Here is a 14,336-nt window from a genome sequence, read left to right as displayed (position 1 = left end):
TTGCAACATTTGTATATCTGCTTTTCTGGCTCAGAGCTGTAATTTTAAATTATTCCATCTTAAAAGAATTGTTTTTTAAAGCATGAATAAGGTTGGAAAATCTGTTTATTAGAAAGTTTTAAGATTGGTTTGTGGGATTAAATGTTAGCAAAACATAAGACTCTGATAAACTCAGTAAAATGAGAATTTGGTGCTTGCCTAGCAAGCTGGAGCCCCTGAGTTCAATTCCTTAAGGATGCAACGAAAAAACCATCTGGCTAGGAGTAAAGGAAGTAAAATGATCACTGTTTTGAGGGCTCAGTTGTAGGCTAACATTCTTCATGCTAAAAAAGAAAAAAAAAAGTTAAAGTTGGCAATCTGTTGGTATTTTTGGGTGACTACTAGAGCCCAGGGGTATAGATAACTTTAAAAAATTAAATCTAGTAAGTTTTTTACTTTGTATTCTCAAACTAGAAATCTTTACTGCAAATCTACTAGCTGATGCCTCACAATCATGTTCCTGAGGTGCTGTGATGCTTTGTGTTTCATTTACTGACCAAGTAAGCACAGCATGTGGAATGATAAGGGGGCAAGGGGATAGCCTAAACAGGCCAAATAAATCCTGGCCATGAGTGAGTGACAGATGTCTTAGCCAGGTCAACACCCCCCCCACAAGACTGGTCTCATGGAAAATATATAACTCACCATTTCTTTCTTTTTATATGAATGATACTCAGCATGCATAAGGAATAAGAACTACATAGTAGTATTATATGTTAATATTAGAATTTACTTCTCACTGATAGGTTCAGAGTCATCCAGATTTTAGGGCTAATGCTAACTACCAATCTTGGGGAACTGTCTAAAACAGATGTTATTTTTTTCTTTTTTCCAGTGCTGACGTACAAACCCAGGCCCTGGTACATAGTAGACAAGCACTCTACCACTGAGTTCCATCTCCAGCCCAAGTTAAATTACTCTTAAGTAGGTATTAGGGAGTTTCAAGCAATGTAACATTCTTTACTAGTTAAACTATCAAAATAGATCAACAGACTTAATAAACTTAATGATATTATTAGGAATACAAAACAAAAGCTGCTGAGTGAAGAATATTATTCTATATTTCAAAATCCACATTATCACTTAGAGTCTGTCTTAAAATGGAAGGAGCTATAGTGAAGGCATATTAATTTACATATTTTCAAAGACACTGAATTACTTTTTATAGCAATAGTATGTGTATCAAATGGATAGACAAGAAAACTGTCATCTGAACATAAATGGGAAAAAGAAAGCAGTTAAATAGCTATTTATGTATCTACTTCTAGAATCTCAAAAATTCCTTGGATAAATAAGTTGGACATTGTTCATTGGACTCATATCAGCTCTAAGAAAGGACAAGAGACATCCTGCTTGGCGATTTCACAGAGGTTCTGGCCTTCTGTTCACATATTCGTTGTGACAGGTGCAGCCCCTTCCCTGCCTCCATCTGTGGCCTGGCTCAGCACTAAAACTGGCCTCTACACCAGTAAGAGGCATATGGGGTGGGAAGGATCAGTATCAACATCTCCTTTCTGCTGATATCACTCCCTGCTTGTTATAGCTTGTCCCTTTAGTTCCTGTGAATATCTTTGTCCTGACTCACTTCAGATGTTAGACATGTTTTTTTAATGTAATAGTTGATACAAGGAAGAATATATGACACAGACTTCTAGGTCATTAAACATAATAAAATGAACACTGTGAATCTGTCAACCAACAACTTAAGAATATTGCTAGTATCATTGTTTCAAACCCCTTTCATAGCTAACCTCTATTCTAGAATTTATGATTATCACTCTCTTTTCTGAAAAATAGATTTGCCATACACACACACACACACACACACACACACAATTTCACTATACATTGTTTAGTTTTGCCTATGCTGGTCCTTTAAAATGGTATCATATGATATGCAATCATATCTGGTTTCCTTTTAAAGCACTATAATTTTCCTATTACCTGTCCATATTGATGCTTTTAAGTGAGAGTTCATTTAGTTTTGTTGTTGTATAATATTTCATCATATAAATATACCAACATTTACTTCTCCTGTCCATGTAAAATAGTATTTTTGGTAGATTTTTGCATTACAAACAGTCCTATAAATATCCTTGCAAATGTGTCTTGGCACAGATTTCTTTTATGGTTGGTACATTGCTAGTTATGGAATTGCTGGGTTATAGGGTATGTGAATGATTAACACTGTAAGTTAGGGCCAAATTGTTTTCCAAAGCAGTTCCAGCATCTTACTCTCCTACTGGCATTATAAAAAGGAACCGGTTGCTCTACACATCCTTGCCAACACTTGGTATTTTCAGACTTCTTAATTTTTGCAATCTAGTAGGTGTGAAATGGAATTTCAATATGGTCTTAATTTACATTTTCCTGAAAATTAATGAATTTTATCTATATTTTTATGTATCTAGTTGCCATCAGTGTCCTTATCTATGACATGCCAGTTCATTTGTCCATTTTTCTTCTACATTAACTTTTTTTCTTCCTGCTTTTAGAGAATTCTTTATATCTTCTAATTATTATATAAGATGTTAGCCATATAAGTTACAAATCTACCTGCATTTTAAATCATTGGGCCATAATTCTTGTGCTAGTTTCTCCTATCACAGCATCCTACCCTTCCCCAAGTTAGACTGAGGAAATAGCAACTAGTTTCTAATTAGTTAAAAAAAACTATATCCTCAAAAGGATACTTAAAATAATTATGTATTTTTCATATAGATGCTACAGATAAAACTATTTTCAGGAATGATGTAGTAGAAAAGGAGTGAAACTGAATCTTCAAAGGGTGATGATACATAAGTATATATAAACATTTAACCAAACTCATGTAAATTATTACATAAAAATCCTATCTCAATAAAGCTGACTTAAAACATAAAAAAAATGGTAGGACTAATTTTAACATAGTGAAGTGGTATAACATTTCGTGTAGGGTCTGCATCTGGTGCTAGACTGCCCCTTAGCCCTGCTACTTAATACCTGTGTGATCACCTTAGGCAAGTTATTACACATCTCTAAGGTGGCGCTTTCTCACTGATAAAATGGAAATAAAAGCAGCAACTGTACCATTAGGGTTGTTGTGCAACAAAAATGAATTAGTTTGAAAGTACTTAGAATAATGCCTAATGCAGAGTGAGCATCAAATACATGGTAGGTTACAAAAAATAGACAAATTTATCATTTCTTCTATGTTCTTTTATAGTGTCTGAAAAATTCTTCCCTACTATATCATGATATTCTCCTATCTTCTAAGAGCTTAAAATGCTTTAGTTTTCATGCTTAGGCAGATAATACACTTATAATTTAAAAACGTCAGCTTGCTCTTAATTTTCTTTGAGAAATAATCAAGTTGTCACAACACTATTCAAAATTATTTATACCTTCCTATTGATTTTGTTTTGAGACAGTTTCTTGCTATGCTGCCCATGCTGGTCTTGAACTCCTGGCCTTAAGTAAACCTCTCGACTCCCAGCCTCCCAAGTAGCTGGGACTACATGTGCAAGCAACCACATCCACCTAAACTGATTGATTTTGTGTACTGGGGATTGAACCAGGGATACTCTACTACTGAGTTCTACCTCTAGCACTTATTTTTATTTGAGTATCATTAATTTGCTGAGGTTGGCCTTGAACTTGCAATCCTTCTGCCTTAGCCTCCTGAGTGACTGAGATTACAAATATGCACCATTGTGCCCAGATTGAAATTTCTCTTTTGTCATATCAGATTTTCACATGTCTGAGTTAATTTTTAGTTCCTTATTGTGTTCCATTAAGTTTAGTGTCAATCAATGCAAAAATATTACCTTTTAATACTACCTTTTAAATTACCTCAACATTACAAAACCTTTATATATAACAGATGTCTTCACTTCCTGTTTTTCCTAGTTTGTCTTATTGATTCCTGGGCTTTTGCTTTTTTCCTATGAACTTCAAATAATTAGCCTATCAGATTTTGCTATGGTATGAACATGTGTTGAAGGCTTACTCCGCAGCCTGTGGTGCTATTGAGGGTTGGTGGAAACCTTCTGGAGGTGGGGCTTAATGGAAGTCAGTTCCCTGGACTGCCCTTGAAGGGGATATAAGACCCCAGCCCCTCCTTTCTCTCCTTTCTTTTTAGTTCCAGCCATCATGAAGTGAACACGTGTCTTCCACCACGAGCTCCAACCATGATGTATTCTTGTGTCTTCCTTGGCCCAAAGCAACAGGGACAAGTGACTATGAACTGAAACTTCCAAAACTGTGAGCCAAAATAAACCATTCCTCCTTATAAGTTGATTCCTCTCAGGTATTTTGTCACTGTGATGGAAAGCTGACTAACACAACACAGGTTATTCAAAAATAACAATCGATCGGTAGAGTGCTTGCCTTGCAAGCACAAGGCCCTGGGTTCAATCCCCAGCCCCGCCAAAAAAAAAAAAAAAAAAAAATCGAAGTCCACTGAATTTATAGATTTATTTTGGAAGGGTTTATAATTATCAATATTGATACATTAATACTGCCTGTACATTTACTGTGGTCTTTTATCTTTCAATCACACTTTAGAACTTTCTTCACAATCCCCCTATGCTTTAGTCTATTTTTTATTCTTTCTCCCCCAATTTTTTATTGGTATATTATAGTTGTCCATAATGATGGGATTTGTTTTTGTATACTCGTACACAACAAAATAATTTGGCCAGTATCACTCCCCAGCACTTTCTCCTCAGTTTATCTTTTAACAAGGGATTGATTTATTGACATTTATTGTTATTGACATATTTGAACCCATTTTTACCATCTTTTCTTCCTATGTCTCCTCACCAAGACCTAAGGCCCCCACCACCTTTTTTGTCTTCTGTATTCTCTAGCTTCCTTTTTTTCTTTATATTAGTTCAGAAACTATAGAATAATTTTCTAAGAGATTATACTATTCTCTTCTCATCTTTATTGTGAGTCAGAGGAAAACTAGAGAAAATGGTGAGGAAAGGATAAAAGGGAGGACAAGAGACAATAACGACAAAGTTAGAAGTGGGGAGCACAACTGAAGTCCTTGAAGGGGGAAAAAAAAACCTGAATGCTTTCCTTTCTCAGTTTTTATCTTCAATGTATACTTAAGTTACACCTAAACAATGCCACTTTTAGGATTATAGTTTCTATCATTTTTTGTTTTCTTTACCTTTCTCAATCATTCAAAGTATTCTAGGTCTCTTTCAACTGTAACCAGTATTTTAAAAATAGTTTACAACCATATACATATATATACACAAAAACATACATATTTCTGGTTAGCTCTTTTAGTTAAAGTCTACAAGAATTTATTATGAGGCTGGGGATGTAGCACAGTAGTGGATGTATGCTCAGAATGCACAAGGCCCTGGGTTGCGTGCAAGCGCACACACGAAAGTTGCTACCAAAAATCTAAGGTATTGGGATAAGATTACTAGAAGATAAACATTTTATATCTTAAATTACAAGGGATCAAATGAAAGAAAGCAGTATTTGCATATTTTGCCACATAAAACAATGGAAGATATAGATTAGAAATTTCAAGAATTATTTAATCATAATAAACAAACTTTGTGGGGAAAAAGCTTATTTCCAATTTACATTTGTTGTTTTACTTGGCAAGGAAAAGACTAGGTATCTTTTCATAATATCTTTTTTTTTTTTTTTTTTCTTTTTTTCTAGTTGATAGACCTTTATTTTTTTCATTTATTTACATGCGGTGCTGAGACTTCACACAGAGTGCTCTGCCACTGAGCCTCAACCCCAGCCACACACTGAACCCTTTAAAAGGTACTTGGAAAAAACAGATGGTTTTTCCCTGTAAGCTTGGGTCCATATAAATACCCCTGATATGATTAGAAGATTAATATTCTTAAACTACTATAATATAATATAATAAACATCATTACCCTATGTAAACGTAAAAAAAATAAATAAATAAAAAAAAAAATAAAAAAAAAAAAAGGAAACCAGTCAGATGTTAAGATGAATTCAAAGGAGAATATAAAGAATAGATATATGGGCATGAATATAGATTTTAGAATAAATTTATAAATCATTTTTAATGTAAGATTGTTTTATGTTGCATCATAATATCTTTACACAAAACTTTCAGACCACTTTCCTCATATAATTTTATTTAACAGTTTAATATTTTCAGGTTAAGATTTAAACATTCCAATACCCTTTTCTCTTTTATATGGGCCTAGAGGTATAACTTTAATGATTCTTTTTCCTATTCTTTAATAACTCATTAAACATCATAAACCATTCTTGTTTTGATTTGCAAAATCAACTTAGATATATATCTAAGTAAAAATTGGAAGTCCCTGTTCTTTCAGAAAATCCGAAGAAACAAGAAACTAAGTTTGATGAAAATTAACGATTTAAAAATACAATGCAAATAAACAAATATCAAATGAACTTGGAAGTTGGTTTAGAAAGAATGAGAATGGTCAGTGCCCTCAACAACAACAAAAAACAAGGACCACAGGTACATAGCAGTGAGGAATTGATTACGGCAATAATGAAACCTGCTAGGCAAATATCACCAAGTTTGTTCTCTTTTATTCCCATATTTGTACTGTCTTAGGTCAACACTCAAGAACACCAATTGTTCATTATTCCTGTAGGTTTCTCCATGGTTAAACCAAGAAAAATGTCAGTCTATCTACTTCATAATTTTTGTGAAAATGCATTCCAAATTTAGGAAGCCCCAAAGATTGGTGAATAAAGTTTGATGATGAAAAAGTGTCATATCACAGATGTTTAGCATATAATTGATAACTACATGTACATAAGTTTTAATGCCAATGTTGTTTATTAATCGTTGGTGAAAGTCATGTAATACAAGCTTAATTATTCACTTATTTAGACATCTAAGGAGCTTAACTAAATACAAAATACAGTTTTTCACAACAAGTAATTTACCTGTGATTCTCCACAAGAAGCATACAAGTTTCTACCCTGCCCTCATGTCTCCAAGGATGGCAAATACAGTGCTTTGAGACTGTCAGTCTAATGGTGAACAATTCCAGATATTATGAAGTTTTCCTTTACATGTTGAATAAAATCGGTTCCCTGTAGCATCCACCTATCAGTTCTAGATTTGCACTTGAGAATAACAGAAAAATCAGTACCCCTTACTCATGTGATGACTTAAATTATATTAAGAGAGTTATTTCATTAAATTCCCCATCCCACTAATTTTTCTAATCTCCGAAACTTTTTTTCATGTTTATTTTTCTTTGGACATACAGAAGAGACTGTTGTGCTCTCCCCAAAAAGATATGTTGGAGACTTCACCTCCACTATTTCAGAATTTGACCTTATTTGGAAACAGTCTTTACAGAAATAATCAAATTAAAGTGAGACAGAGAAAGCCCTAATCCATATGAATTTGGACCACACATGCACAATATGAAGGGGGAGATCACAGTGATGTATCTATAAGAGGCAGCAAACATTCTCCGTTTCAGCCCTCAGAAGGAACCAACCTTCTTTGGCTCCCAGAAACTGTGAGAAAATATATTTATCTTGTGTTAAGTGACCTTGTTTGCCAGTACTTTGCTATATAGCAGCTTTAGCCAAGTAAAACATTTTCCAGAAATGTGATGTGATTAAAGGTTAATGAAATTTTCCAAGTGGATTTTTTTAATGTGAGAATAATTCTTTCCTTATAAAATGACATGTCATAGCTGAACACAGTGGTGCAATGCTTGTAATCCCAGTGACTCAGGAGGCTGAGGCAGGAAGATTTCAAGTTTAAGGCCAGACTAAGCACCTGAATGAGACCCTATCTCAAATAAAAAAAATTAAAACTGGGGATGTAGCTCAGTGGTAAAGCTCCACTGGTGTTCAATCTCCAGTATTAAAATAAATCAATATAAGTAAACAAATAAATAAATGGACATATCATTACTTGAAACTATTGTCAGTATTAACACATGAATACTTCATGAAATTATGTTCTGAATTATGGGTTAATACAATCCTGTTTGGTTTATATTTTTCCTATGATTTTCACTTTCACAATTTTCTGGGTAGCTCTTTTTGCAAAATTGATGACAATGTTAATCAGAAAGATTATAGTTTTGTTTGTAAGGCATCATATGGTAACTTTTCGTTTTGTAGTCTAATTTTAAGAGTGTTTTTTGTTTTATGCTTTTTTTTTGGGGGGGGGGAAGTGCTGTGGATTGAACCCTTGACTTTGGCATGCTAGTAGGTATTCCACCACTGAGTTATACTGCCAGGGTTAATCCTAGTGTCTTACCCGTTTCTAGGACCAGAAAAATTATAACTTGTAAGTTATACTTCATTCATAAATTTGGAAATATGGGATATAAAACCTTGATTATGAAACATGTAATTATAAAAATATTTTCTAAGTGTTTACTAATTTTCATCAACTTTTAAAAAAATTTCTGTGATTTGAAATAGAAATTATTTTTAAGCTAGTAAATAAAATGACAGATTAACAACAGTATTTTATACAGAAAATTCTTAAGAGAGAGCTATCAGAGACAATTGTGAACCTCTGAATATTATTATAGACTTTATAATTTATCCCTAACTACCCAGAAGCAGCAAACAGGAAACAACCAGTCATTTTTGATGGGAATGTCAAGCAGACTGTACTTCATAGATCATTCCAACAGAATTTTTTGTAACAATGGAAATGTTCTATTTCTGGGCTGTCCAATTACATAGCTACTGAGTACCTGACAATATGGCTAGTGTGACTGAGAAATGTTAAACTTTATTTAATTTAGTTAATTTCCATGTAAATAGCTACATGGAAATTGGAGAGCATAGTTTCTAGGGTCATTCCCTCCCATGTATGTTTTCTTTCCTTTTCATCTAACAAGAGTGGTTCCAAACAGTGGCGATTTTGCCTACTAGGCATATGACAATAACTAGAGACAATTTTGGTGCTTATAACTGGGGGATGGGGTTTAACCACTAGCATCCAGTTAGTAGAGGCCAGGGAATGCGGCTAAATACCCTACAATTCATAGGACATTTCACTCATAACAAAGAATTATCCAGTGCTGAGGTTAAGAAGCACATATTAAAAGAATCTTAAAATGAAATTTAAAATACTTTGAAAATCATCATTAACGGCTGTATTGTATTCTAATAGTAGCTGGTCTGCTCATTAATTAAAATAATCACTCTCCATTATCTTTTCCTGAGTCCTACCATTTTCTCGGTCCACCTTACCTTGGTGACTATGCATCTTTCCTGAGTTTCAGTCACAGTTATCTTTTTAAGTATACAAACATAAGTGGCACTAGTAAATTTATTTTCAGTAATAGGGATAATTATACACAAACCCTTTATGGCCAGTTTTATAAACATGAAGACTTTCATAACAGAACAATTTCTATTTATAAGTTTTTGTTTATTTCAGAAATGTATGAAAGGGGTAGTCTAGTGCAAACACAATTAATGACATAAAAATAAGCAGAGAATCAGTAGTAATTTTTTTTCCCATGTGATTTCAAAATAATGTTATGTACATTTAAGACATTTAAATTATCCATTTATGCCACCACTATTGTAATATGCCATTTATTTTAACAGTTTAATCTATATTGAAAGTAGAGAATATAAAAATCTCCATCCTGAAAGGATTCAAAATCCAGTGGAAAAAGAAACAACTAATATAGTAGCCATTTAAGAAGGGGACAAAAGCAAATTGCTACTGAAATTAAGTCTAATTTTTGTTGCAAGTTCTGACCTATGCGGTGAAAACAAGATCTAATAGTTTAGGATGTGTTTTCTTTCTTAAAGAAGGAAGACAGAAAAGATGATTTCCTGTTGGACAGTCCCAACATCATTCATGAAAATGTCAGCCTTTTCATTTTCCTGAAAATATTATGCTCCTATTACTGCTCTGATTGTCTAAACAATTTAGGGTAATTTCCTATTAATGAGCATTTAATTTATTCACATAAAGATCTCATCAAAAATGCAAAGATAAACCTATCTTGACCTAGTAGAAAGAAGATATTTAGCTATCACTCAGGGTATACAACTAATTAAAATATTTAAAGCACATATGAGGAAAGAAAATTGTTACTTATGAATTATGGCGCCCCTCAAACTTCCCATAAAAGATTTAAAAATTACTTGGGGATCTGGAAGTAGCAGTTCAGGGGTTGTGTGCATTTTTCTCTTTTTTAAAAAAATGTTTTTTGTAGTTGTAGATGGACAGCATGCCTTTATTTTATTTATTTTTTTATGCAGTGCTGAGGAGTGAACCCAGTACCTCCACATATGCTAGGCAAGCTCTCTGCCACTGAGCTACAGCCCCAGCCCAGTTATGTGCCTTTTTAGCATGTGTGAGCCCCTAAGTTCAATTTTTACATCCTCTCAAAATATAAAGGAATGATAGAAATTACTAAACAATTTTTTGATTATTATACGCTATTGTTTCATTAATACTATCATATCTTAAACACACACACACAAATAAATAAATCACATTTTTGTGCTCTAGGACACCAAAGATGAAAATAAGAATGCACATTCATTTCCAGGTACACTGTTTTACTATCTATCCTTTATTTGCTAAGGTGTACAAACCTACTTTCCTATCTATTCCCCTCCTCCAGTAAATTTTAGCTAGATTTAAAGAGGTAGTGTTTCTAGTAATGGCACAAATGTAGAGCCTTTTCTTTTTTGCTCTCTGGAATAAGTATGTCGGGAAAGGGGCTCGTCAGTGGAAAAAACTTTTTACTTTATTCAATGCTGAGATCCTTCCAGGCTCTCTTTCCAAACAATTCATTCACTCACCAATGATTTCTTTAAAAATGTTGTCAAATAAACATTGGAGGAAATTAAAAAAATATAGCTCTTGAATTCATGGAGTATAATATTTATTATCAATATTTCTGTAATTCATAGTTCACATTCATTACCTCCATTCTCTTATTGCTGAAAACAAATAGTGAATTTTCTGTGTGCAATGAACAATCTGAGAAAAGACCTGTCCTTGTGGAGATTATTTTCTGGATGGAGCAGACAATAATAGATAAAGAAGTAAAGTTTATGGTATGCTTAAAGGTACCAGATACTATGTAGAACACAACAGGGAGGGAAAGCAGGAGTGCTTGGGTCAGAAGACCTCACTGATAAAAGCCATTTCAGAAGAAAGCTAGGGAATGAGCCAGGAGGACATCTGCAGGATGGGCACTGAGGTGGAGGGACTGGCAATGCCCAGGCTCTCAGGCAAGAGGCAGGGTGGAGAACAGAATCTATGGCAGCTAGAATGAAGACAGCAAGGTAGAGGGCATGGAAAGATGAGGTCTGAGAAATGAAGGAGTCCAGATTATATCTTGTTTGCAGTCCTTGGTAAGGACTTGGCTTAACTGGGTAAGGCAAAAGTCAACTGAGGGTTCTGATCAGAGAAGCAACAAGGTTTGATTTGTGTTTCAATGGGATCATGTTAATAAACTGTAAAGGGACAAGGACAGAAGTAGGATGTTATGCTATTATAACAATACATTTAAGATAGGATGCTGGCTTGGACCGGTGTGTTACATGTAAAGGTGGTAAGAACTAATTTATTTTGACAGTAGAGTCATCACAATTTGCTGTAGGATTCAATGTTGGCAATGAAAGAAAGAGAGGAATCAAGGATGATATGATGGCAATGTATGATATTAATACCCTTTTGGAGCTGGAAGTGGTGGCACCTACCTATAATCCTAGGAGAGGCTGAGGCAGGAAGATTGCAAATTCAAAGCCAGCCTTAACAACTGAGCAAAGCCTTAAATAACTTAGCAAGATCCTGTCTCAACGTAAAAAATAAAAAGAGCTGGTGATGTGACTCAGTGGTTAAGTGCCCCTGGGGTCAACCCCTGGTACCAAAAACAAACCAACAAATAAATAACAAAAACTTTTTGGAAAACTATTTGCAATTTATATAAGTAGTTACAAAAATATTCATAATATTTGACTCAGAAATACTCCATATATATTTATCCTAAAGAATTAATTTAAAAGTATATGTAAATGTTCATTATAGCATGATAATTACACTGTAGCATTACTTATTAATGATGAAATGTTAGAAATCATTTAATTTAAAAACAAATAGCTATGAAAATTGTGAATACTGGCTTGATGAAATAGAAGCTATTAGACAACATTTCAGATAAAAATAGAAGATGCTGGGAATATATAAATAGTAAAAGCTATAACTATACTCTAATTATAACCTTGTCATTTAAACAGAGATGTATAGAAAAAAACAAAAACCGATAGTTGAACCATTTCAAATGCTGGGATTTTAGGGGAGTATATTCTTTCTTGTTCTGATAATAATGACTAGCACTTACTGAATACTTTCTATTTGTCAAATGTGGGACAATGGACATTATATATAATAATGCATTTAATCTTATAGGGTAGATTATGGTCAATAAATGGTAGGGCCGATATTTGAATTCAGGCAATCTGGCTTTAGTGCTGATCTTAATTACAATGCTATATCATAAATATATTAAGAAAAAACTTAAGGAAAAAAAATGGGAGTTCCTTCCATTTGTGAGAGTCATGTTTTAAGAGGTGAGGTATGGGTATGCTCTATGAATATTATATCATTTGGAAATTTCAGATCACCATCCCTTGAAAATAGCTAGGTTAACCTGTCAATCTTGCCTGTGAAATTAAAGTAAGTTGATTTTATCATAATCATTTTAAGATGAAACTGAAGCTCAGATGAATGTCATATGTTGCTCAAGACCACATAGCTATTTAACTGGCCAGATCTGATTCTAAAGTCAGTGCTCTCAGCCTTTGCATTACACTGCAGAGAACATACTCATGCATACTGGGAGCTCTGGAAGTTCCTCGTATTCCTTATTCATACTCCCAGAGGTTCATGTGATAGCATTTGTCTTATTTTGCTCATGATAAGCCAGAAGTTTCAGTGGGTTTAAAGAAAGGTAAGAAAATTCTTTATTCTGTCCAAGTTTGTGTAGATCCTGATACTGTTTTTAATGGTTAGGGGCAGGGAAACTGAAGCAAAGGAGAAAACCTAAGGATGCTCATGTTGCTTTGCAAGTATACTTTCTAATGTGATAATGATTCAATGGCTCATGAAATTCATTTCCTGACACTTGATAAATCTATTTTTCCATTGTCTTTTTTTTTTTTCTCATGTTTTTGCACCCTTTCTTTTGCCTCAGACCTTAAATTCTGTAGATTATGTAGTACCGCATGTTTAAATCCCCTCTCCAGTGAGGGTGCCTCCTAAGTGGTCTCTGCATTGCCAACTGATTCACACAACAGCAGCAGAGAATCTTGCAAAGTAAAGCTGTTGCTGCCTTAATTCATCCCTTCTTCCTTCAAAACAGGCTTTCAAGCTAAATATCCAGCTTTCCTTTCCAGTTTTCTCTCCAGTCCCTCGAATGCACTAACTAATCTGGGCTCTCCCTGCTCTGGGCTTTGGCTCACACTGTTCTAACTGATCAGAAATCCCTTCCTTTTTCTTCTTTGGCTGTATAAATCAGGTTCATTCTTTAAGGCCCGATTTGAATATAATCTCTCTTACCTTCTTAGAAGATTCTCCAAGCAGATATAACCCCTTTCTTGTTTAACACTGGGTGTTACAATGGGAGTAACTCTTAGAAGTCTTGACATTTTGACCTGTATTGCAGATATCTGTGCATTTAAACTTCAGTTCCATCAAGAGCAACCACGTGTTATTGACCTTTGTAACTCAAAAAATATTCATATTCCTAGTCAATGGTCGAAAACAAAAATCTGATCTGAGTAGTGCAAAGTCAAAGTGCTCCACATTTTCTAACAGAATTGGTCAAAGGAACCTAGAGAGTTAAAAAAAAACCAAAACAGTATATCGTCTTAATGGGGCACTTTAATTTTCTAGGTGCAGTGTTTGATAGACATCTACCAGGTCAAGAAAGGTATGCCTAGATTATGTAAAAGACAGATTCGAAGACTGGCCTGGAAGAGGTTGAAGAAACAATCTGGAGGCATCTGTGGTACAATTTTGTTGTTTCTTGATTTTTGGTTTGGTTTGGATGAGCCCAGGAAGCTCTGGGGCTTAAAACTAGAAACGTTTGATTAAATGACAAATTTTGAATGATACACTGCAAATCAGGTCAAACAAGTCTAAGCAACTCACTTCCAAACAAAACTAAAACTTAGAAAATTTATCTCCTCTGTACTGAAAAAAAACTTAAAAATGTAGCATTCCCCCCCCCAATTATAAAGCTAATCAGAAAAGCCTGCTTGCTCATACAAACATTTCATAAAGGTACTGAGATAACATTACC

The 14,336-nt window shown here is 34.2% G+C and overlaps 1 protein-coding gene across 1 annotated transcript in view; it reads right to left on the bottom strand.

The window, feature by feature from the left end:
• Reep3 (receptor accessory protein 3) overlaps positions 1 to 14,336 on the bottom strand; it is an 88,147-nt gene that overhangs the window by 72,686 nt on the left and 1,125 nt on the right. The gene's annotated exons all lie outside the window — the stretch shown is intronic.

The sequence above is a fragment of the Sciurus carolinensis genome, chromosome 5, assembly GCF_902686445.1.
Source record: "Sciurus carolinensis chromosome 5, mSciCar1.2, whole genome shotgun sequence".
In the NCBI taxonomy this organism is placed as follows: domain Eukaryota; kingdom Metazoa; phylum Chordata; class Mammalia; order Rodentia; family Sciuridae; genus Sciurus; species Sciurus carolinensis.
This window is presented reverse-complemented; position numbering and strand designations above follow the sequence as displayed.